Source organism: Sceloporus undulatus, chromosome 2 (genome assembly GCF_019175285.1).
Source record: "Sceloporus undulatus isolate JIND9_A2432 ecotype Alabama chromosome 2, SceUnd_v1.1, whole genome shotgun sequence".
NCBI lineage: Eukaryota > Metazoa > Chordata > Lepidosauria > Squamata > Phrynosomatidae > Sceloporus > Sceloporus undulatus.
The window spans coordinates 310,895,871-310,921,296 of NC_056523.1; the positions used below are offsets into that span (position 1 = coordinate 310,895,871).

Here is a 25,426-nt window from a genome sequence, read left to right on the forward strand (position 1 = left end):
ATAGATAGATAGATAGATAGATAGATAGATAGATAGATAGATAGATAGATAGATAGAATTTAACATCCTAGGATAAAACCAACCACTAGGGATCAGATGTTCAGTATATTTCTGAGCCAACTCCAAAAGCAGCCAAACAAGTTCCTATGTGGTTGACTATAGACCATCAGTTTTGTTTTGCACAGATCTTAGAAAAGAGCATAAATGCTCTATCAATGCAAAGGAAATTTCCTAAAGTATAAATTACAATATACAATTAACGAAAAAATCTTATGACATCTTAATTTTTTTTTTATTTGTGGGAACAGTACATCACTTCCTCCAATGTATCTCATGAAGTGGCTTCTACTTCACTTAGGACCTTATCGCACTAGTGAAATCCCAAAGAGAAATGGGATGTAAACAAGATTTAAAATTTTAAAAATCCCACAAATGCGGGAAGTTCATCACATAAAATGACTGCCAAAGTGAAGTTCCAAAAGTAAAAAGCTACCGTTTTTCTCTGTTTTACCTTCACTTTAACTTTGCACTATTTCATGTTAACAGTGACATCGTGTGATAAACTTCCCACATTTGCGGGTTTTTTTCTAATTTAAATCTCGTTTTAATCCAATTTCTCTGGGATGTTGCTAGTGTGATAAGTTCCTAAGTGAAGTGTCAAGGAAAAAGCAACATGGGATATACAATAATGAAATAAAAGATGTATGTGAGAGTCAGGGTGACTCAGCAGAAGCCAATTGGGAACCACACAGGTGTAAATGGTAATACAATTAACAAGTCCTGACTGCCAAGGACAGAAATGCAAAGTGGATAATTAGACACACCTGACAATTGTTAAGTGGTCAAGGCTGAGATGATGAAATCATTAATTGTAGGATGAACCAAGAGAACCAATGAGAATGATGTACACGCCTACTGGGTGGAAACAGACAACAGTGGGTGGTACCATGCATTGACTATAATAATGACTATGCATCCCAATGTATTTTGTGGGTTGTAGTAGAGTGGGTTGTAGAGTGAGGAGTAGAGTATTGTTGTATTGGATAGTTTTGGAGCTGTATATAGTAGAATAAAGTAGATCTTTTATTTAAGACTACTGAGTTGTCTGGTGTCTTGGGTGAAGCTCCAAGAACCAGCTGGATCCTGAAGAAGGGTGAAGACTTCTGTGGAAGCAAGAGTGAGAAGACTTGGAGAGTTTGTCGGGGTCTTTAGCCTATTCTCTGTAACTCTGCTAAGCTTTAACCACTGGCCAAAACTGGTCAGCGCGGTGCACAACCAGGTGGTGAGTTCGAGCCAGAGGTGAAGAGCTACAACTCCCATCATCCCTGACAATAAACTTCCCACATTTGCGGGTTTTTTTCTAATTTAAATCTTGTTTTAATCCAATTTCTCTGGGATGTTGCTAGTGTGACAAGTTCCTAAGTGAAGTAGAAGCCACTTCATGAGATCCTTTTCTTTTCACAATGGGATTTTGGTCTAACCTCATCATGACAGGCAGAAATGCATGAGATCCATCTTTCACTGACACTGCTTTACCATGCTGGATAAAGCTGTATCAGTGTAACATTCTTACAAATCACATTCCTGATTTTTTTGATATAGAAACCTTGGGCCTATAGAATCTTGTCTTCATTTCCCTAGATCAGTTTCCCTTTACTATTGTGGAAGCCCTGCCCTTTGAAAGTACAGTACTCTGTTTGCTTATAATACAGGTTGAGGCTTCCTTATCTGGACCTCTGAAATCCCTAATCTTCCAAGTTCCAAAGCTGTCCGCATGAGTGACTGAGATAGTGAAACTTTTGCTTTCCAATAATTCAATGAACACAAAACTGTTTCACACACAAAATTATTAAAAATATTATGTAAAAAATTACCTTCAGGCTATCTGTATAAGCTATATATGAAATGTAAATTAATTTCATGTTTACACAGGTCCCGTCTCCAAGATATCTCATTATGTATACACAAATATTCCAAAATTACATCCAAAACACTTATAGTCCTAAGCATTTCAGACAAGGAAGACTCAACCTGTATTGTGAGTTTTTTCTTTTCTCAAAACAAGGCCATTTCAAGACATCTTGCTGGCTGAGGCGCAGCAGCAAATGGCACAGCCTTCTTTCCACCTAAACACATGCTCAATTTTGGCCCATGAGAAAGAAAATCTCATTCATTTTCCCTTCTTCCTGGCAGTAAAAATGTATTAATGGCAAATCAAAATACCAACAGTCTGCTGCCTTTTCATGACATCCAAAATTTGCTACCTGTGGGAGCTCCCTCACTCTACCTCATGAGAGGCCTGGCACATGGACAACATGTGGCACTGCACTGATATACAGTACTTGTCTCTTGCCCAAACATTGCCTTTTCTCTTGGCTTTTTGTCTGGCATAGAGAAGCGTGTATTGCCATAAGCATCTAGATAATAATTTCCTTGCAAGTTGTTAGGAAGATGCACAGCTACAATAGGTATTCTACACAAGTGTGGTAAAAGCTTCTTCCTTTCTCCAAGAAATATTTACACTAATGATTCAAAAGCAACCAGAAGCTTCTGGGAATAATTGCAGGCCTTCTTTTTCTTGGCACCCAGAAATCTAATGTTGCATTTATGAGTGTCTCTGTTTTGTTCTTTCTCCTTACATTCTCTGTAGGTGGTGGGGTTTTGTGTTGTTGCTGTTTTGTTTTGTTTTTTCTTCAAAGTATTGCTTTTCCTCCAGAGTAATTTTTCCTGCAGTCTCTGCATTTAAAAATAATTTTCTGTCCATTGCAAGCTCCTCAGGGCTAGTTTTATCAATCCATCAATCATGACTTAATTCAGAGTGATATGCCATGCATTGCTTCCCTGATCCCATCAGGAAGCTAGTTGGCATTTTGTGAAGGAAAGATTGTACATGAGGTGGGGTTGGTACATAAGGAATATTATAGTTATGCCACAAAATAGTTGTTAAAGGTTATTAGTCAAAACAAAAGCCAACAAACACCTGGCTCTGGCAAATTAACTTCTATTAATACCTACTACACATTTTGCAGTTAAGTGCTTCAGGGAGCTGGTGAAGCTCTTGAATTACTTCACTGATTTCCAGGCCTTTTGCTAGAATTAGAAATGGGAGAGCATACAACACTAGTTGGCACTTTAGTGCATAACTGTGTTGACAAAGCTATATCTAAGTGGGACCAAAGGATTCATTCCAATATCCTAGTTGGTATTCAAGACATCCCCAAATAATTACAGTAGAAAAAATAATCTAGCCTAGGGTTTGTACAGAAACAAAAGGCAGGGATTGTGTTGTGAACAACTATGACTTACGCCCATAAGAAAATATGAAGTCATTGGAACTGACATAAAATCAGAGTTATGTGTTCCTACCTGTGACCGTCAGAGAAAAGTTCAGGTATTCTATTTTAGACCAACACTTCTGGAATGTTTCAAAGGCAGCTACATAATAAGTATATTACAATAATTCATTCCAAAAATAACAGAAGCATTAATAACTGAAACCAACTGAAATCTCTCCCAGATAAAGCTACAGGCGGGGTATCAACTGACACTGATAAAAATCCTTCATAGAAACTGCCATCATCTGAGGATCAAGTATAACCAATGGATTGAACAAAGCAAAACACACTGTGAGCAACTGCCATCATCTGAGTATCTCTACTTAAACTAATAATAACATGATCAGACAAAATATAACTAAATACCAACTCCTTTAAGGGGAGTGCAACCCCATCCAAAACAGGCTGAATTACCTTATTGAAATCATTAATATTATTGTGACTATCTGATCTCAATAAAGGTTCATCTTATTAACTTCTATCCAGACACTAGTTTATCCAGACATTAGTTTATCATTCCCAGACGCTAGTTAATCACTTCCAATGCATTTCTGGGATCAGATGTTGAGAATGAGAGATACAACTATATCATCTCAGCCAGTCCTTTCAGATAACCTCCCCAAATGGTTTCATGTAAATATTAAGAAGTTTGGAGAGCATAAACATGGAATCTTATGTTGCACCAAAGACCATGGGGTAGAACAGTAGAATTACCATGTTTGCAGCTTGAGGATGCTTCTGGATCTGTTACTCCACATGACAGTTCAGATAGATGCAATGGCCAGGAGTGCTTACTATCAGCTTCGGCTAATATGCCAGCTGCATCCCTTCCTAGAGCTGCAGGACCTAAAGACGGTGGTGCATGGGCTGGTAACCTCAAGATTGGAATTCCATAATGCTCTATACATTGGGCTACCTCTGTACCAAGTTTGAAAACTTCAGCTACTTCAAAACATGGCATCCAGGAGTAATCACATTACACCAGTATTAAAATCACTCTGCTGGCTGCCAATATGTTTTTGGGCAAGGTACAAAGTCTTGGTTATTACCTTTAAAGCCCTACATTGTTTTGATCTAGGTTACCTACAGGATCACCTTCTGCCTATATAATCTGCCCCATACACTCAGGTCCTCTGGCAGATGTTTACTCCAATCAACCAATCAGCCAGGACTAGGTTGGCAACTGTCAGCCAGAAGACTCTCTTCAGCTGCCCCTAGGCTGTGGAATGACCTGCTGGAAGAGATTCAACAGCTGAATACACTATCTGAATTTAAAAGAACTTTAAAGATCAGTCCCTTCTGGCAGGCTTATCCAGATGATTTTAAATTGTGAATTTTAAATGATGAATTCTAAATGTGGATTGTTTTAAAATGTGTATATCTTATTTGTCCTTTTAAACGAATGCTTATTTTAGCTGATATGTTTTAACTGATGTGGTGTGTCTGTTAATTGTTGTTGTTGTGATTCATGGGGAGAGGCAGATAAGAAATAACAACAACAAAATGGTTCTATTTATCCAGCTAGAAATAGAATTACTGAAGATTATCATTTATGTAATTTATATATTTATATAGTTTTTGTGCATTTTCAGGCTATGAGGCTGTGTTCTAGAATAGTTTATTCCTGACATTTTGCCAGCAGCTGAGGCTGGCATCTTCAGAGAATGCTGGCATGGAATGGAATCCCTAGAAGTCTGACCTGATGACACCATAAGCCTTTGTCTTTGATTTCATTTCAAAAGTCAAATGGATGTATACAAAATCTGGTGAAATAGACCCAGGGAGCTGATGACCTGAGTTGGTTTAGTCAAGAGTTTAGAACAGGGGTTGGCAACCTCTGGCCCGCGGGCCGGATGCAGCCCGCAGAGGCCTTTCGGCCAGCCCCTGCCCACTCTTGCCGCCGCCACCACCGATTGCGGCTTTTCGCTGCTCTGGGCGCCGCCATTTTCTTTTTCAAAATGGCAGTGAAGTCTCGCACGACCTTTCTTGAGGTCGCGCGAGACTTCGCTGCCATTGGCGGCAGCCTCTAGGAGGCCCGTTGCGGTGGCCGGAGCCCTGCTACAGGGCTCCGACGGTGGCAGCAGGCCTGTTGGAGGCCCGTTGCGGTGGCCGGGGCCCTGCAACAGGGCTCCGGCGGTGGCAGCGGGCCTCTGGGAGGCCTGATGCCGTCACTGGGGCACTCCAACAGGGCTCCAGCGGCAGCAGAGGGCCTCTAGGACTTTTTTGCCGGCCTCTGACGGGGCCTGGGGCCGGTAAAGAGGGGGAGGCCTCCAGTGCTGGCAGCCCCCGCCGGCTTTTTTGCCAGAGGAGACCTCCAGCACTGGCAGCCCCCACCGGCTTTTTTGCCGGCCTCTGATGGGGCCTGGGGCTCCGTCAGGGACCGGCAAAGAGGGGGAGGCCTCCAGCGCTGGTGGCCCCCGTTGGCTCTTTCCCGGCCTCTGACAGGGCCTGGGGCCCCGTCAGGGGCCGGCAAAGAGGAGGAGGCCTGGCCCCTGGAGGGTGGAAGCTCTGCCCCGGCATGCGGCTCTGCATCTGGAGGATGGAAGCTCCACCCCCAGCACACAGCCCCGCCCCCAGAGGGTAGAAGCTCCACCCCCCGGCTTCGGCCCCCCCAGTTGTCTGAGGGACAGCAACCCGGCCTCCGGTTCAAAAAGGTTGCCTACCCCTGGTTTAGAAGTCCCCATAATACCAAAAATAAGTTTCCCTGATGGTGATAGTGATCCCTAAAATATTTACCTGCATTACTGCCACATAATAACCACTAATATGAGCTGTGGCACATGGACTAAATCCAATTGTAGTCCTAACACAACAGACCTACTAAATAAATTTTTGAATGGTAAGTCAACCCTTATCGCATTATTCAATAGGTTTACTCTAGTTAGATTAAATTTGTATACAGTTGGGTTCAGCACAAGTTTTTTTATGGTTCTCTTGCTCTTTTAACTTTCATTTCACTGTTCCCATCTCCTGAGAACCCTGCAACCCACCCACAGGCTTTTTGAAAAAACTCCTTCATTTAATAATAATACTTTTATTGTGCCTTTCCACTGAAAACATAGTACTACAGAAGATCTTACAAACTCACTTATAAATGGATGCAATTTTCCCTCCAACTCATATTGTAAATATGACTAGTTATCCTGACATTAACTTTAAACTTCAAACATGTATTTCAAGGAATCTATCTTTCTGTATTTTCATGCAGAAAATTAGTATTATATGTGGATAGTTTGCCACTTTTGTTCCTCAATAGCCCATGGATTAATTTCCCAATTTAAAAGTTTAAGAATAAAAATCATGAGGTCTGCTCACAGATGCCTCTGTGAATAAATAGCAAACAAGAAAAAAATCGAGTTAAAAAAATCAGCAGTTAGAAAAAATTAAAACAGAAATACTGATAGGAAGAGAAAGGTTTACTGTGCCAAATGGTATATTGGTAAAGCAGCAGGCATCAGGAGCATGAGTAAAATGAAAGTGACACCCTGGTGACTTTAAAACTGAATGTGCAAGTTAAAAGGATTCATGTGAAGCAAAGGCGCATAGGGAAAATTGCTGTGTAAATTTGTGGGTATCATAGTATCAGCAAGCAGAGCATTCGGGAGGGAAGATGGTAATACTTGGTGTAGCACATATCCCACAACAGTCCCATTCAGTTCTCTGTCACCTTACTTTTTCAAATGCTTTTTACTGAGGAGCACTGGTGGCATAGTGGTTAAGGTTGTAAGTTCAATCCTGGGGGCTCCAAGGTTGACTCAGTCTTCCATGCTTTCGTAGATTGGTAAAATGATTACTCAGCTTGTTGGAGGCAATTGACTTACAGATTGTAAACCTCTTAGGAGTTTATTGTATTGTAAAAAAACACAACCTACCTCCTCCAAATTGAAGTCTCTTCTGGGATGCAGCCGGGTTCTGTCACATGCACTTTGCCGCCAATGCCGCCTGCCAGATGCATCCCACCGAAAATCCAACTAGAATCCACCCTCAGCTGGCTGATTTGCAAAGTCATGAAGCTTCCGGCTTTGCAAATCGGCCAGCTGATAGCCAGCTAAGTGTGAATTCTAGCCAAGTTTTAGGCGGGATGCAGCTGAGAGGTGGCACTGGCAACAAAATGCATGTGATAGAAACTGGCTGCATCCCAGAAGAGACTTCAATTCGGAAGAGGTAAGTCGCTTTTTTTAACAATGTGATGAACTCCTTAGAGAGTGCTGAGTTCACTATTAAGTAGTATAGAAGTGTAAATGCTATTGCTATTATTATTGTTGTTGCCAAAATGTCCCAATCCTTCCACTTTCCCCCTTTGTCCTCAGTTTACTTCAATTGTTGCAAAGTGAGTGCAAAGTGCAAAGGTAGTTTGCATTCATTTAATGTAATGGGGAGAGGATAGGGCAAGGTGGAATCTTGTCCATCCCAGCAGCCTCAGGCAAAAGCAAACTGCTGTGGCCTCTCCTAGCTTGTGCATTCTTCCATATTAATAACATGCCATTTTAACCGCATTCTGATGTTGCTTGGCCACGTGTGTCCCTGTTTTTGTTTGTGAGATGTTGGACGGTAATATAACAGATAATTTTCTCTACATCCTTCCAAAATTGAAATTGTAGGAAATGGAAAATGCAATGTATCTCATCATGAGACCCATTCACTTAAGGGATAGGTTCAAGTGTTTCTATTTGAATTGGGCCAGAGAGCAAAATTATGGATTTGGCTGATATGTAAATGAATGGGCATCACGTAGTGGTCTGAATGTTGGTTCAAATTCCCGCTTGGCCATGGAAACCCACTGGGTGACCTTGGGCAAGTCACATTCTCTCCGCCTCAAAGGAAGGCAAAGGCAAACACTCTCTGAATAAATATTGCCCCCCCCCCAAAAAAAAAGCACTCTGTGATAGGTTTGCCTTAGGGGTGCCATACGTTGGAAATTACTCAAAGGAATTTTTTCCTTCCCTTTTTCCCCTTTTTTGGTTGGTGGGTCAACTCCCCATTGCCCATCACTCTCCCTGCTTGAGCTAGCTGAGATAGTTTCTGTCATTGTGTTGGTAAATCCCAGTCACCATTCCGATTGCAGATAACTTTGGCTTTGATGAGGGGAATTCATGGCTATCGTGACAACCATGTTGCTGCTACGGTTTGTAATCATCTCAACACACGTGGCAGGGCATATCCCCGACCTGGCATTTTTAACAGTGATCTCAGTCTGCTTATGTTTTCCCCCTCCAGGTGGAAATCTGAAATTCCCTATGATTCCATTTCAGAACATTTCTAGGCAGTCTTTTAAATGATAATGCTCATTCTCACCTGTTGTTGTTGGTTAGTTATTTAAATATTTAAATGAACAAACCAATTTGAATTGGCTATTTATTTAAATTTAAATAAATAAATAAAGAAGCAATTTAAATTGATTTGTTTATTTAAATTAAAATATTTCATACTTATTTATTTAAATATATTAAGTTTATTTAAATTTAAATATGCAAACCACTTTAAAATGATTATTTATTTATTTAAATGTAAATTAGATCCCACCTTGTTGCCAATACGAGGTGCATATTGTTTTTGGCATTTGCAGTATGTTGTTGGCAGAAACAGGTGTAAGTTAACCATAGCCTGCTTATGTCTACTTTTCACTGTTGCAGAGTTAAGCGTTCCCTGCCTCCCTCTTCAGTGACAAAATCCCCATCCCAGATCTAGTATAGAGCTTCTGTTAAAAAAACAAAAACCCTCCCCATGGCAATTTCATGTCTGGTGGAAAGCCACAGGATCACAGCACTGTCTGGCTATGTCCTTGTAGCTAGATTACATCAGCCATTGAGACCTCCAGAGGACGGCAGTAATTGTTTCACATCTGGCTACAGGGACATTGTGCTCATATCCACACTGAACAATGCCATCAGTGGTGCCATCATAATTGACACACCAAAGTTTGTGTCTAGATCTCTGTCTGTTTTAAGTGTTTGAAGTCACTGCGGATCTGAGGATGTAGCCAGAATGCTTGGAGAAGTTTGACCGACCTTAAATATTCTTGATCTTTGCCCATCTTAGTTATTAGCAATAGGGCCGATTGACTTCTTATTAAAGAGGTAGCTGCTGTAATATTTTCATAACAATACCATCACCCTGATTAAAGCAGAATTTCTTTCTAAATGCCCATACTCAGAATTACATATTCTCTAGTGTGTTTATTACTTCAGATGCACTCTAAAGAAGCCCAGGAGACATTTAAGGTATTTAAGTGGAGAGTACTTGAGATTCACGAGCCAACGCTTTATCCGGCATGAATTTGTAATTTAATTTGGTTCCGTCTGTACAGAGGTGAGGAAATGGTGTAATTGAATAACAACATGTTTTTGATGCAAGCCACCTTGTAAGCCATTTATTATAACACATTAATCTTAAGTGCCTGACAGGGACTGAGGGATATGCAATCCTTGTTTATGATAGGATTTCTACTCTACGATGTTACAACCAAATCAAGCTAGAAAGGAGGGGGGGAGGATATGGACTAAAACATTTTACAGAATGGAAATGCCTCCTTTTCAGTTAAAATGTTTATTGTATTTCATTAAAATGGCACCAGGGTTTAATTTGTTAATAGAGAACATTCATTAACTACGTTATGAATTTAAGAAATATAGATACTGCATATCCATTTATGGTTTATTGCATTAAATGAGTTGTGGAGTATTTTCTAGAGTTAGGGATTGGATTTAAAGTGCACTTACTGTGTTCTTGACCCCAATTCTAATGTTCCTCTGAATAGGGCAAGCCTACCAACAAACACAGTATATCATGCCCACTTGTTGGCATCATTTTTGCTGAACAATGGCATGGAACATTGTTTAACCCAATACATTTAGTTGGCTAGGAGAAAAAAAACAACTCCATGGCTAAAAGCAATGGAGATATGCTGACACTTTTTGTCCCAAATTTTCTTTGTTGTGTTCTAAATCCTTCCAGTGGTGTATGGCTGAAATTTGGGGAAATTTCATACAACAATTTGTTACCCACAATGTCAGGATCCCAGAGGGCACCCACAACCAATATTTAACAGGGGGGATTTTATTACCTCAAGTGAAGCTGCTGAGAGGGTTTTGGGCAACTAAAACTGGGGATCACATCTGTGTATACCAGTTCTGAGAAACAGAACTCTAGAATGCAAGGTCCAAATGTAGTTTTATTTATAACAGTAAAAGGGAAATCAACTTTCACATGAAAACACACACTCACACACACATACAAGAACTGGTGATATAAAAGATGGTAGCAGTTAGTGGTTTTCAGGATTGCGGAGGGTGATACTGTTTAATTTTATACTTGGGAGGGAGGGTTGGGCCGAGGTCTTGTGGGGCTTGTAGTTTTTATTGTTGTATATTATATAAACTTTGCTGTTACCTGCCTCGATCCTCAAAACGGAAAAGGCGGGATCCCGCCTTTTCCGTTTTGAGGATCGAGGCAGGTAAAGCAAAGTTTATATAATATACAACAATAAAAACAACATTATTATTATTATTATTATTATTATTATTATTATTCCTGATTCCAGAAGCAGAGGTTCCAACCAGGGGGTTCTATGAGAGAAAAATGGCTCAGGATGCCTGTGGATCTGAATTGGCCAGTAGCTGCTGAGGAGTCAGAGTATCTGACCTCAAAAGAAGACCAATTTGCTAGTGCCTGCACATATAAATTTAAACATATCCTGGGGCAGTTTTGGGATTAAGGTGAAGTTCCCAGGAGCGAAGAATAGAACTGGAAGTCTGTAAATGGCTGGACAGTTACCATGGTGTTTGTCACACTATACTCTTATAGTGCTGCTATTCCACTTTAACTGCTCTAGCTGCCTCCTGTTGCATTCTGGGATTTGCAGTTTTAAGGAGGGGTATTGAGAATTCTAAATACCCCTCCTTAAAACTGCAAATCCCAGAATGCAACAGGAGGCAGCTAGAGCAGTTAAAGTGGAATAGTAGCACTATAAGAGTATAGTGTGATAAACACCCATGAATGTCCTTGGACAAAGGAGTCTCACTCCCAGGAGGAGGCAATCTTGGACTTCTGTTCATGTGTAAGCTGTAGGTCTATGACTTATCATCACTCTTGGCAGTGAAGAGATTATGTAAATTCCAATCATAATTTATCTGTCCTGGCTAAGTGCCCTGGCATCTCCCATGCTGAGCAAATAGCATCTTCAAATATGGTCCTTATATGGCATGGCTAGTTTCCTGCACAGGAGATGCTCCCTTGGTTATCTGCCTAAAATAAATATGAAACTGATATTAAAAAGAGGGTGTGCATTATAAACAGAAAATGGAAAGTAATGAAGAAAGTAGAGGTAACAAAATAACTTAATGTGAATAGTATGAATACTAAAAAAAAACTAAGGATAAATAAGCAATGATGTAAAATCAAAGTAAGATATCTTAGGGGTTTAACAACTTTATTTACTGATGAGGGGAAATACATTTTGGATTATTACTAGTGTACTGTATATGTGTATATACTACAGATGGGTAGAAGAATGAGAAACAACAAAAGTAATGATTTGAATTATTCTTTATTCTGTAGTATATGCTGAAAATATAGTAATGATAACGATCAATATTATTCTTTTTTAAATGTTTCTATGTTTTTAAAAGTTTACAATAAAAATATTTTTAAAAAAGAGGGTGTGCAGAGGGAGACTAGAACATGGGGTAACAAATTCAGGCAACAATGCTGAGGAATGGTTGTGTTGTAGGTCTACTTATACTATATGTCAACTCTGCAACAAAGTGTAACTCAGGGGGACTCATATATCCCATCCTTATGCATGAGGGTTAAGATCAACAGAAGAGAACATTCTCAGTGGTTCCCTAAATTGTAAATAGATCAAAGGGTTTTACAAATTTTAGGAGCCCAGCCAAGGCTATCTCTTTTAGAATAGGATACATGAATTCGAACTTATTCTTTCATCACTTTATTTCACTTGATGCGGAAGAGGAATGACTGACAGGCTGAAGAAAATTGAAAGGAAGAAGAGACAATAAAGGCATTGCCACATCTAGATGTCTTGTCTGGAGTGGATGAAATACCTGAACAAGCTTTATCTTGCAACTGTGGAAATACTTTTTCATCAAGTGCTAAGAATGTTGCTTGTTTAGACAAAAATGGTAATACAAAGATTCTCCCTATCCTTAGTTTAAGTTTAAATTCTGGGTTGCAGAGTATAGAATCAATGAATATAATAAAAACAGGAACAGTGTGTGGATGTTTTAAAGCGTTAAAAGAATTGCACTAATTCTGCTACAACATTGCATATAAAATTGGGGATATCAATTATCTCCAAAGGTCATTTTAAAAGAAAAAGGTTTTTTTTTAATTGCCCAACTCTATTTTTTCTTGAATCTTCATATCTCAGAGCCAGTATGGTGTAGTGATCTGAGCATGGACTACTACTCTGAGAGACCAGGGTTTGAATCTCCAATCAGCCATGAGTCACATCTTCTCAGCCTCAGAAGATGACTGGCAACCCCACTCTGGACAAATCTGATCAAATAAACCCCATAAAGAGTTCACCTTAGTGTCACCGTAAGTTGGAAATCACTTGAAGGTGTACAACATCCCATTTCTTAGTTCTATTTCACAATCACTTGAATCCTCTGTCCCTTTAACACTGAGCTCCACCCAAGTATCAGATTTTGGGGTTTCAAAAGTGTGTTCACTGTTCATATCACTATCTTGTCAGCCTTAATAGCCCATCGGGTGAACAGGGGGTTGCTATATCCCACAAGGGCAGGATGAAGCATACCACCCCGTTAGGATCAAGAATCCCTGGTTTTGGTATGTCAGAGATCTGTGCAGGACATCTCAGGGCCTGGAGATTTGCAAAGTAAATGTAGAAAAATAAGTGTAGATGTAGAAAAATAAAACCAAGGAAATGCTCATGTACAATTAATTACAATCAGTTTTTGGCTGTCTGCCTAGAACAGAAAGCTACAGCATGAATGCCCACTGTTTTTCTTGGGGAGAGGAGAATTGGTTCTGTGCTTAGTTGCTTTTTTCTCTCCCTCCACCCATCCTCCAGACAGTACTTAAAAGTTCAAGTCTGTATAGTTTTCTGCTTTCTGATATTAAAACATCACACACCTCAGCTGAGCTAACAAGATTAAATAACTTAAAATGCTAAATATGTCTTTTCCTCTTTAGGGGATTAGCAGACATTCATCTAGCATTTCTTCTTATTGATACAATGGAAAATATTTACTTCCAGGAACCTCACACATCTCAGAAATCATGGAAGTCCCTGGTGCATATATCAGTTTGAAAGGATATGACCTCTAAAGTCATCATGCTGAAGTCAAAACTGTCAACCCTGGCCTGCTCTATGAACCAAAAAATTACTTACAAGGAAAGCTTGGTGCAGATGTTACGGCAGTGAGCCAGCCTCCATAAATATCAGTTAAAATGAGCTGTCATCTCTTCATGTCCAGTGAAGAATCAAGAGACAAAATGGAAGTAGGGTAAGAAGGCAGCCACCAATTTCTTCTGCACCCTTTTGCTCTAAAGCCAAAATGAGAAGTATTTTATAAAATGCACTGTCACTTCCTGTTTGAGGAAGGCATGAAAGAGAGCAGCAGAAAAATCTGACAAATGTAACATAAATTTCACACAATTCACACAAGCATAATGGTAGAAGAGAACTTGGAGGTCCTCTGGTCCTTTCATTGTCCAGTGGGGCCAGTAATGCAAGAAGTAGCTACAGTCAGATTATAGTCAGCCCTCCATATCCATGGATTATTTTATTCATGGATTCAAGCATCCACAGTTTGAAAATATCTTCAAAATATATAAATTCCAAAAAGCAAACTTTGATTTTGCCATTTTATGCAAGGGACACCATCTTAGTGTGCCATTCTGTTTAATGGAACTTAAGTAATGATAACGATTAATATTCTTTTAAAAATGTTTCTGTGTTTTTAAAAGTTTACAATAAAAATATTTTTAAAAAGAGGGTGTGCAGAGGGAGACTAGAACATGGGGTAACAAATTCAGGCAACAATGCTGAGGAATGGTTGTGTTGTAGGTCCACTTATACTATATGTCAACTCTGCAACAAATTGTAACTCAGGGGGACTCAAATATCCCATCCTCATGCATGAGGGTTAAGATCAACAGAAGATTGATCTTGGATTTTGGATTTTGGTATCCATGGGAGGTCCTGGAACCAAACCCCAGTGGATAGCAAGGGCCTACTGTACTACACATGGCTTTTAAAATGTGATTAGACCAGGAAAAAATCAGCTTTGACAATATTTATTGCACAATGCTGCCTCCAACCCATGGCTGTTCTGTTCCAACTCATAGTTGCTGCATCCCTTTTCATTGATGAAGGAGACCCATCAATGACCTTGCAGTTGTGCATGTCCCCAGCTGTGAAATGTCACTACCAAGGCAGTTCAAGATTGGCAGTCACCTCCTCTCCCCCCTGCTCCTCATTATTCCCAAGCAGGCTTGATTCCCTTCAATTTTTCTACTACTGTATTTTTCTTCTTCTTTTTAAAAACTTAAATTGCAGTAGCAGAGCTGAGGAACTGCTTGAAAAAGTTAAAATTAAAATAAATTAAAATCCAAATTAAAAATCCAAAAGTCATACTGGATGGGGCTTAGGGCAGGGAAGTGGGACTAAGGGAGAGTCAGGAGGAAAGTACAATGGGAGCAGCAGCCAGTGAGAAGAAATACAGTGAATGAATAATGTTTGCATTTTTAAAAAAACAAACAAACAATACAGTTGCTACAAGTGAGGTTCATGTGGCAATGCCCAGACATATACCTTTTGCTTACCTATCTCCTGTAAAGAACAGACCATTATCTCCTCTCACTCTGGATAAGAGAAAAAGGAGACAAAGTCCCACATGCTGTGTGATGGTCCAAAAACTTTTATTTTTTAAAAAGCCCAACACATTTCAGTCTTGTCACCAATTGGCTTTCTTCAGGGGCTATTATCTGGACACTGGCTGAGACTGGGTTGGGACCCTGTCTTATCACACAGCTCTGTGCTCAGATTGGAACCATCTCGTGCCAGATCAGACTTCTCCCATACTTAGCTAAAAACGCTTCTTTTCTATTTTTAACAAAGTAATGGGAGATGTTCCAGTTGGGTACGGGATGGTTCCAATCTGAGCACGGAGTTGTGCGATAACACATAGTCCTAGCTTTGTCTCAGCCTATACCCAGATCAGGGGGAAAGCAGTGCAATAATTTCCTTTGCCTCCTTTTTCTCTTCTATTGTGAATACATGATTTCCAGTTTGTGGTTCTGTTCCTTTGTGGCTCTGAGCAGTCTTCCTTCACTATGTGCAAATTTTTGTTTCTTTTTCTATAAAAATTTCTGTCTTTCCCCAAGAGTTCAAAGATATGTCCATGTTAGTCTGTAGAAGCACATGCTGCCACATTCTTTTTTTTCTGTTAGTCTCAAAGGTGATACAAGATCTCTCTACCTACTGTCTTTTCCCTAGTAAGAGTGATATCTTATTGCTAGATAGAATTTCTACTATGAAGAACAGTCTCTCATGCTGAAAAATCTTCTTTTGCCTTCAATGACACTATACAGACCGCCCAAAAAGGGTGGTCTGCCGGTGTCTTGCTTTGCTGTGCGAGGGAGCCACAGCGAACAAACCATGCGGCTCCCTCACACAGCAAAAAGGACCCACAAAAAGCAGGTCCTTCTTGCGGAGCCATAAAAACCCCACAGTGCGCCAATGGTGCACTCGTGACGTCCTTATGATGCAGAGACATGTGGACGCTAAGCGTCTGTCACGTCAAAATGCCGGCGCCTTTGTAAACAGGGCGTCGCCATTTTGCTGCCGCCAGTATGTACTAGGCTAATCTTAGTACGTACTAGGGTTAGGGACCGTCTGAATGGTGCGTGCTCCCTAACCCTACTGCCGCCACCGTCACAAAACATTTTGCCGGTCTGTATCCTGCTGATGTCACAGTTTATTTAACTTCTTGATGATGTCTCTGTTATTAATGATAACATTTTCAAACAACAACAGCAATAATACTAATAATAATGTCAAAGCTGCAACTGATTGGGATTGCAAAGAATAGCAAATTGTTGTAAAAAGATGAATGTGTTTAGCAGTTCCAAATTTTTACAATCCACCACTACCAGGGCCGGCTCTAGATATTTGGCCACCCTAGGCGAGAAATATTCCCCCCCCCCCGGCACCCCCCCAAAATGAAAAAAAATATAGGACATGATGTACGAAAAAATGTAGGACAAATTGTAGGACATTCAAAAATAAAGAACACAACCAACTAAAAGCCAAAAACATTAATAAAAATATATATACAGTAAATTCATGTTGCTCAATCATGCTCAAAATGGAGAACCTTTTGACATTCTTCCTGGATAGGAGGTTGGGATATAGCTTTGTGTGTTGGACTAAGAGGAACTTCCTGACAGTAAGGGCTGTTCAACAGTGGAACACACTCCTTTCTCAGAGAGCAGTGGAGTCTCCTTCTTTAGAGGTCTTCAAACAGAGACTGGATGGCCATCTGTCAATGAGGATGCTTTGATTGGGAGTTCCTGCATGTCAGAATAAAGGGGTTGGACTGGATGGCTCTTGGGGTCTCTTCCAACTCTACGATTCCATGATTCTATGACTCTGGAGACCAGGATTCGATGAAAATCTCATTCTCTCCAACAGAGATGGCTAAATATCTTACACGGGGCACGGGTCAATGACGTGGCTCATGCGCCATGTCCAAATGGTGCAGCGCACGAGGGACGTCACAGCGCTTGGCACATTCTCTCAGCCTTAAGGGAAGGTGAAGGCAAATCCCCTCTGAACAAATCTTCCAAGAAAACCATTGGGCAAGTCACACTCCCTCAGCCTCAGAGGATGGCAAAGTCAAACCCTCTCTGAACAAACCTCCCAAGAAAACCTCTTGAAGGCACACACTCACACACACTCAAGTCACCAAAGGCAGACTCTTTGAAGAAACCAAGAAGACCCACTAGGCAAGTAAGTCGCACTCTCTCAGCCTCAAGGAAAGACTGGCAAAGGCACACTCTCTGAACAAACCAAGAAAACCCACTAGGCAAGGAAGTCACACACTCTCAGCCTCAAGCAAAGACTGGCAAAGGCAAACTCTCTGAACAAACCAGGATGTTTTGAAATTCCTCCTGGGCAGAAATGTAGGACGTGTCCTGGATAAAGGATGACATCTGGTCACCCTGGTAAAATGGAGGACATCTGGACTTTGCTCCTGGGCAGGGCTGAAATGTGTGCCGTATCCTGGATAAAGGAGGATGTGTGGTCATCCTACCAAAAATGGAAGACATTTTGACATTCCTCCTGGCCAGTTAGGACATGTCCTACAAAAGGAGGACATCTGCTCATCTTACAAAAAATGAGGACTGAAATTTGTTCTGGGTAGAAGTCTGAAATGTAGGATGTGTCCTATAAAAGGAGGCCAGAAAAGAGTCAGGCCTTGATATCTGGACCCCAGAACATACTCTAACTCCCAGAGTTCCATAGCCATGACCCAGAAAAGAGCTAAGCCTTGATATCTGGACCCCAGAACATACTCTAACTCCCAGAATTCCATAGCCATGAGCCAGAAAAGAGCCAAGCCTTGATATCTGGACCCCAGAACACACTCTAACTCCCAGAATCCCATAGCCTTGAACCAGGGAAAAGTTAAAGCGTTGCCAAACCTGGTTATTTCTTCAGTGTGGATGCAGCCTGATGCAGCCTCTCCTCCCTCCCTTCCTCTCCTCCAGGGCTTTTTGGCTCCTCCCCCTCAGGCCCCGAAAAAGTTTAGGGGCAGCACTTGCGCTCCTCCTGGCTTTGCCAGGGCCAGGAGGAGAGGAAAGGGCAGTTGTTGGAGCACGCACACGCACGCAGCCCCAAACAAACGGCAGGGCGCCACTTGCGCTCCTTCTGAAGCCTAGAGGAACACAATTGGCATCCTGGCATTTGTTTGGGGCTGTGCTGCGCATGTGCACGCACATGCTCCAACAAGTGCCCTTTCCTCTTCTCCTGGGGGCGCACAGCCCAGCAAAGCCAGGAGGAGCGCTTTCAGCGCCCTGGGGCTGGAGCTGTGCATGCGCGCATGCACGCGCACTCCAAGAGGAGCACAAATGCCGCCCTTGGCCTTTTTGCCCCCCCAGGCGACTGCCTATGTTGCCTATATACTAGGGCCGGCCCTGACCACTACTACCCCATGCTGAAAACGTTAGGTTCATCACTATTTTTCTTACATATTACCTCTCCTATTAGCCTTGTTTTTCTGTAATTCTTGTCTATTTGATTGGTATCCAGTTCTATAATGCAACCAAGTCTCCTTGCTTTCATTTCTTCTGAAGGATATGATATTACATACCCCAGAATTCAGTTCACATAAGAAAAATAATCACTTATCATTTCATGTGCATGTTTATAAATGTGCCATTACACAGCTTTGAAAAGTTACTTTTTGAACCACAAGTTTAAGAATTCCCCAGCCAGAATTCTAATCCCAAAAGTAATTGTTTAAAGCTGTATTTTGGAGCAGATGGATATTAAATAGTTAAACAGCATTGTTTTGAGAGATTACATTTTAGCTGTCAAGCAGAGATGTTTTATGTTGTGACTTTAAGGCCATAAGGATTTATCCTTCAAGAGCAACTTCCCTCCATCTGGTATATTCTAGATGGACTGTAATTTCCACCAGCCATAGTCAGCATGGTCAATATAGGGAATTCAAAGATACAGCTATTTTAGTCTGAAAAATCAATTTGCAAAGGATCTTCTCACACCTTTGAGACTAACTAAAAGGGAGGAGTTGATAGCATGAACTTGAGTCTACTTCTTCAGATGCATGAGGAAGATGACTTCATGCACATGAGGGAGTAGACTCAAGACTATGAAAGCTCATGCTAACAACTTCTCTCTTTCAGTTAGTCTCAAAGATGCTATTATACCCCTTTGTATATGTAAGGAATGTTAGGAATGTTAGGAGCATGATTAGTGTGATTAGTAGTATAGTGGTAGTACAGTAGTAGTAGTAGTAGTATACAGCAGTCATTGTCCCTCATATAAAATAAAATGGTAGTGGCAGCCTACAGAGAAAGAGAGAGAGAGAGAGAACATTTCAAAAACCTGTTTAAGTATTTGAAGGGGTGTCACATTGATGATAGAGCAAGCTTATTTTCTGCTGTTCCTGAGATTAGAACATGGAACAATGGATTCAAGCTACAGGAAAAGAGATTCCACCTCAGCATTAGGAGGAACTGTCTGATAGTAGGAGCTGTTTGTCAGTGGTGCACACTCCCTCAGAGAGTGATGGAGACTCCTTCTTTGGAGGTCTTTAAACAGAGGCTACATGACCATCTGTTGGGGATGCTTTGACTGTGAGTTCCTGCATGGCAGAATAATAATTAATAATAATTTGTTTTATTTATATACCGCTATTCCAAAGATCATAGCGGTGAACAGCAAGTCAGCTAATTAGCAAGTAAGCTAATTTGCCCCCAACAGTCTGGGTACTCATTTTAGCGACCTCGGAAGGATGCAAGCCTGAGTCGAGCTTGGGCCCTTTTGCTGGTCTTGAACTCGCAACCTTGTGGTTTTGAGTGAATGGCTGCAGTACAGGCATTTAACCACTGCGCCACCAGGGCTGGACTGGATGGCCCTTGTACTCTCTTCCAACTCTATGATTCTATAGCCTGCTTTTTCAAAAATGCATGAAAAATACAGTGAACTTTCAGATGACTGGGGTAGCGGTGGGAGGAGACAAATAAGACCAGACGCCAATAGGTAATAGGACCCAAGAAGAGCAGGCTCGGTGGCAATAACAACCTCTGCACTGTTAGGCAGCCCCAAATCCAAGCTGCTCTCTGCACTATACTGCACCATTTTTAAAACAAATATTTGCTAACCTCCTACTTCTGCTGTGTGAACAAATGATCTGTTCCTGCTGTGAAGGCAAAAGCAGCTCTGGGGAGCCTTCCAATGTCCTGGCCATTTGTTCACAAGGCAGAAGTGGGCAGCTGTCAATTATTCCAAAATCTGAAAGTATCCAAAATCCAAAATATTTCCAGTCCCAAGCAGTATGAATAAGGGAGACTCAAACTGTAGGAGTAATAACAATTTAACAAAATTCAGCAGAACAAAATAAATTTTCCAAACTGTAAGTATTCCTTGTCAAAACATGTAATAAATGCATATTCAAACATTTCTTTTTTGAGACTTCAAGTTAAAATGTCATTCCAGACACTGACATAAGAACCATGTGCATGTAGACTACCCCTTTTTATTAATAAAAAATATGGAAACCAATACATAAAAATGTTGATAAAAAAAACTCCTGAATTTTATTTTGTGAAGGTAGGATATAATACTGAGTATATATACAAGATCTTGTTGCAAATCTTGCCTCTTCTTGACTGAATTAGGTTTGCTTCTCTCCACTGAAGCAGGAATGATGCCTTCAATAGTTCTAACCAATGTTTGCCCTTTGGAATAACATGTTCTGTATTAAAGAAGAGTTTCAAGCATGCTAGCAGAATTGATGAGGGAAAATATGAAACGCTTCATGGGGCAAGCTTGAAAGGCTGCCCAAAGATTTCCACAAGTTGTTGAGCAGCTTCAGAAACATGTTGTAGAGATTTAGATCTTCTTACTATCTATCTGATGCTTTAAATACTTAGGACAGAATAGAAATTCAGCAGATAGATATCAAACTGGGGGGGGGGGGTACGCGCGCGCACACACACACACACCTTTGAGTTGCCTGTGAACTTATGGTAACCCCATTAATTTTCATAGGATTTTCTTGGGATAGGAATATTCAGATGTGATTTTGCCAGTTCCTTCCTCTGAAATATAGCCTACAGCATCTGGTACTAATTGGCAGTCTCCTATCCAACTATTAGGCAGGGTTACTCCTGCTGAGCTTCCAAGATCAGACCAGATCTGGTCTGGTGCCTGTAGGGTATTTAGGCCCACAAACTGGTGTAACTTTTCCAAATATGTAGATAAAGTAATGCTTGAATTTCTACAGTTCATGCAGCCATAACAGGAAGACATTACCTTTCTCCCCGCATAAACTTCACGGTATCCACAACAAATTAAAATAAAATACAACTAAAAAAACTATTAATACAATGTAAAAAATCACCATTGAAAGCATAAAGTTAAAACAATTTAAAACATAATTAAAAGATAAAAAGCACAGCAGAATCAGTTAAAAGCTCATTCTGCCACAAGAAGTTAAGAGGCAAAGTCATGCCTAAATGAAAAGGTTATTGTCTACCAATGAGAGGAGTCCAAAGAGGGGACCAAGCAAACCTTCCACAGGAGGGAACCCAGTTTAGAAACTTTATTTCGGCCCCATTCAGACTGGCATCAAAGATCTGGAAGGAACTGGGCTGATTCGGATGCCCCTCCCCCGAATCTCTTCGTTAGCAAGTGCCCGCTACAAAAGAGGGGCATTTTAAATCGAATGCATTCTGTGCCTGCTGCCAAAGGTGCCTGCTGTCAATCAAGCGATCATCATGGTGACGTTTTGCAGGGGCATCGGAGGTGTCCTCCCCCCTCCTTTTTTTTAAAGAGCCATGCACAAAATGCCCCAAGTGTCAATTTTTAAAAAAACCTCTTTTTTGTGTGTTGTGTGTATGTGTGGGCATTTGGGTCAGATCTGCCCCTGTCCCCATTTTCAATCCCATGCAAGCTAATGCATCCCCCACTCCTTGCCTCCCAGAATGCCTCTTACACATGAAATAATAATGATGATAATAATAATAATAATAATAAATTCCTCACCTCGGAAATGCCAGAAAAGGATGCAATTGCCATGCATTCTATTTTTTGCTTTTAAAAGCAATTCAGGGCTGCCTCTGAATTCAGTAGCAAAAGCATGTATCATTTTGTCTAATTGACAAGAGCAAAAGAATGTAACATTCAAAGTCTAGCCCTTTGCAAGTAACATTTGCATTCGCAACATTCCCCTTTGCTGGAAGTGAGCAGATGAAAGAGAAAGTGCACAAGCTGCTAGCCCTGCTCTATCTGCCTCAAGCAAAAAAAAAATCATGCACATTTGGTCCAACTAATTTTAAAAAAATGAAAAGGGGGGGGGAGGTGCCTGATGTGAGCTCCGTTCATGCCCTGCCTTTGCCTGAACTGAACTGACTCTTTTCTCTTGCTACATTCTCTTCAGAGGGGCTTTGCCATTGCCTTCCACTGAGGCTGAGAGAGCGGACCTGTCAATTCCAAGTAAAGTAGACCATGGAATGAATTGGGAATAAAAGGGAATGCAGGCAGCATTCTGTAGCATTCCTCAAAACACAAATAAGTAATAATAATAATAATAATCCAGGAGCAAGAGCAAAGTAGAACAAGCAAGCACCCCAAAAATACTGCACATAAATTGTCAAAAGAGGCTGATTTCCCTACATCCCCCAGCTTGGACCCACAGTCCTACTTCCCTGGGCAATCCTCCTTCCTTCCGACCCTCACCTCTCTTAGCTTTCTCCACCACCCCCACCTCCCTCTGACAATAATCCAGGAGCAAGAGGGAATGAAAGTAGAACAAGCAGCCTGATTTCCCTACATGCCCCAGCATAGCCTCACAACCCAATTCCCCCTGGAAATCCTCCTCCTCCTCCTCCTCCTCCTCCTTCCTTCAGACCCTCTCCTTCTTCAGGGATGCCCATTGACCCTTTCCCCCAGCTCCTACATCCTCCACCTCCTCCTGCTCCATTTTAGGATCCCCTCCATGGCTCCCTTCTTCCCACAGCCCCTTTCTCCTCCTCCTCCTCCTTCATCACTTTCTCCACCCCCCCCCCCCTCTGACGGCCCTCTGCAGCCCAAAAGCCACCCCTGATTTCCCCCTTTCCTCCTGTCACCCTTTGCATCCAGATTACCCCTTTTTTTTGGCTCTTTCCTCCTCCTCCTCCCCCTCCCTTCTGATGATGGGAGGGAATGCCCTGCCCTTTGCCCACCCTCTGACCTAAATCCCTCCCTCAATTTGCCCCGGTCATGATCGGGGGCAAGTTCATATTCCACAGAACCTGGGGTTTCTCAAAAGAAATGCTATTTGCGCTGATTTATTTTAACCCGATCTAAGGGGCATTTGCCACGGAACGGATGTGCAAGCCTCTGATTCGCTTGTGGGGGATTCGGGGTGAATATGAACTTCATGTGCAAAATTCGATTTCAGAACTGGGGTAAATTGTAATGTGAATGGCCCCTTCATCTCTTTGCCTGTTGCTCTTCTTCAGTATCAGTACCTAATTTTTAGGTCAAAATACTGACTACAGGTTGAGTTGCTCTTTTTCGGAAATCCAACATCTAAAATACTCCAAAACGGAAACTTTTTCCGTGGGTGACACCTTTGTTTTCTGATGGTTCAGTGTACAAAAACTTTATTTCATGCACAAAATTATTGAAAATGTTGTTTAAAATTACCATCTGGCACATCATCTATGTGTTAAGGTGTATGGGAAACATAAATTAATTTTGCATTTAGACTTGAGTCCCATCTCCAAGATATCTCATTATGTACATATATGCAAGTAGAGGTATTCCAAAATCCAACAACAACAACAACAAAAATAATAATCTGAAATCCAAAACATCTCTGGTCCCACTTCTGGATAAGGGAGACTCAACCTGTATTTTGAATAGTTGGCTGGAATAGAATTGGTAAATTCTCCTATGACAGTCCCCCTATGGAAGCCATTGTACATTTTTATCCAATGTGGAATGTGCATGTTTAGTTCAAGGTTGCAGAAGCAAAGTTGTGGAAGTGATGCCATTGTGTATAGATGGGTGTAATGGGGTGAGCCTGGAGGCTGAGAGAGCTGGGAGGGTGGAAGTGGGCCAGGTGGAGAAGGAGGAGGCAAAGTACCAGGAGGCGGGGAGAGATGAGAAGGCAGAAAGGAGTCAGGTGGAGAAAGAGGAGGAGAACTACCAAGGGGCGGGGCCGGAGAGGGAGGAGCTGAGAAGCCCTGGAAAGGGAATAAAGGAGGAGGGACAGTGGTGCGTGGGGAGAGAAGGACGTTGCGGAAGAGGAGGATGGGGAGTCACGGACGAGCTTGGGATAATGCAGGTGAAGAGAAGCCCTGGTGGAGACGGGGTCCCAGTGTCCCTACAAGCCCGTTGGCTGGTTGTTGGTTTATCACGGGTAAAAAGGGAAGTAGTGTGTTGTTGGTGCATTAAACACTGTTGCAGCAAACTTGAGTCCGGTAAGTTTGTTACGCACGTGGTCTACATCTTCCCTTTCCTCAGAGGAACATGCAGCCAGGAACACCAGCCCCACCCACATTGGGCATTGTACATGGATGTGCATGTACACTTGATTGTGCATTTGGATCCACTTTTGGTAATTTGACTCAAGTAAGCAATGTTGCCATTCAGCGCAAAGGTTGTGAAGCACAAAGCATGCAGAGATTTACATTGCCCTGTCCCAATGGATGGATCCTGGGTACTGTTCGGCTCTTTCTCATGGTTTATTCTTAGCATTCAAGATATTTTCTTCTTTACTTTGATTCCAGTCAACAAATGAATATTTATGGGCTGAAACACTAGCACCAACAGCCTAGATGAAAGGATGGTGGAGGAATCTGGTGTGGCAGCTACTCAATGAGTTACTCATCCTAACTATAAGGACCTGACTATGGTAGAGTGGCTATGTAGCCTATTTTACCCAAGATAGCCCTCAGTTCGAAAGCCTGGCTTAAAAAGAAGAGAATGCAGAGGTCTTGAAGTTGCCTGCCAACAGCATTTGAGCTGAACTTAGAAAAGTTACTTTGGCTCTTTCCAGTTAGCATGCTCTAACAAGTTCTGAACCTGGGCAGCACATTGGGAGCCATGCAGGTCATGCAATAACTGTTTTACTGGAGATACATTATAACTTCAGTTATAGTAACTGTTTCTATATGTACACTAGTTATAAATCAGTGTATGTGGATTTTAGGAAATTCCACTTCCTCTTTTGTCCTCCAGCTTGATAATGCATAAGCAGTTACCCTGCGTCAGTGGGGGAGGCTGTTAGTATTAACCCTTCAGCCTTTGCACAATTCAAAATAAGACTGCTGTTGAAAGAGATTGGTCGTCACTCAGGATAGCA

At 41.5% G+C, this 25,426-nt stretch overlaps 1 protein-coding gene and 1 long non-coding RNA gene across 4 annotated transcripts in view; one reads left to right on the top strand and one right to left on the bottom strand.

Annotated features, from left to right (window-relative positions):
* LOC121922456 overlaps positions 1-18,294 on the bottom strand; it is a 42,090-nt gene extending 23,796 nt beyond the window's left edge. For both annotated transcript variants that reach the window (XR_006102165.1, XR_006102166.1), the window contains exons 1-2: positions 18,030-18,294; positions 13,711-13,865 (exon numbers count right to left, since the gene is read on the bottom strand). This is a non-coding gene — a long non-coding RNA (uncharacterized LOC121922456). The remainder of the gene's footprint in view (positions 1-13,710; positions 13,866-18,029) is intronic.
* ADAMTS12 (ADAM metallopeptidase with thrombospondin type 1 motif 12) overlaps positions 1-25,426 on the top strand; it is a 200,668-nt gene that overhangs the window by 48,980 nt on the left and 126,262 nt on the right. The window lies entirely within an intron of this gene.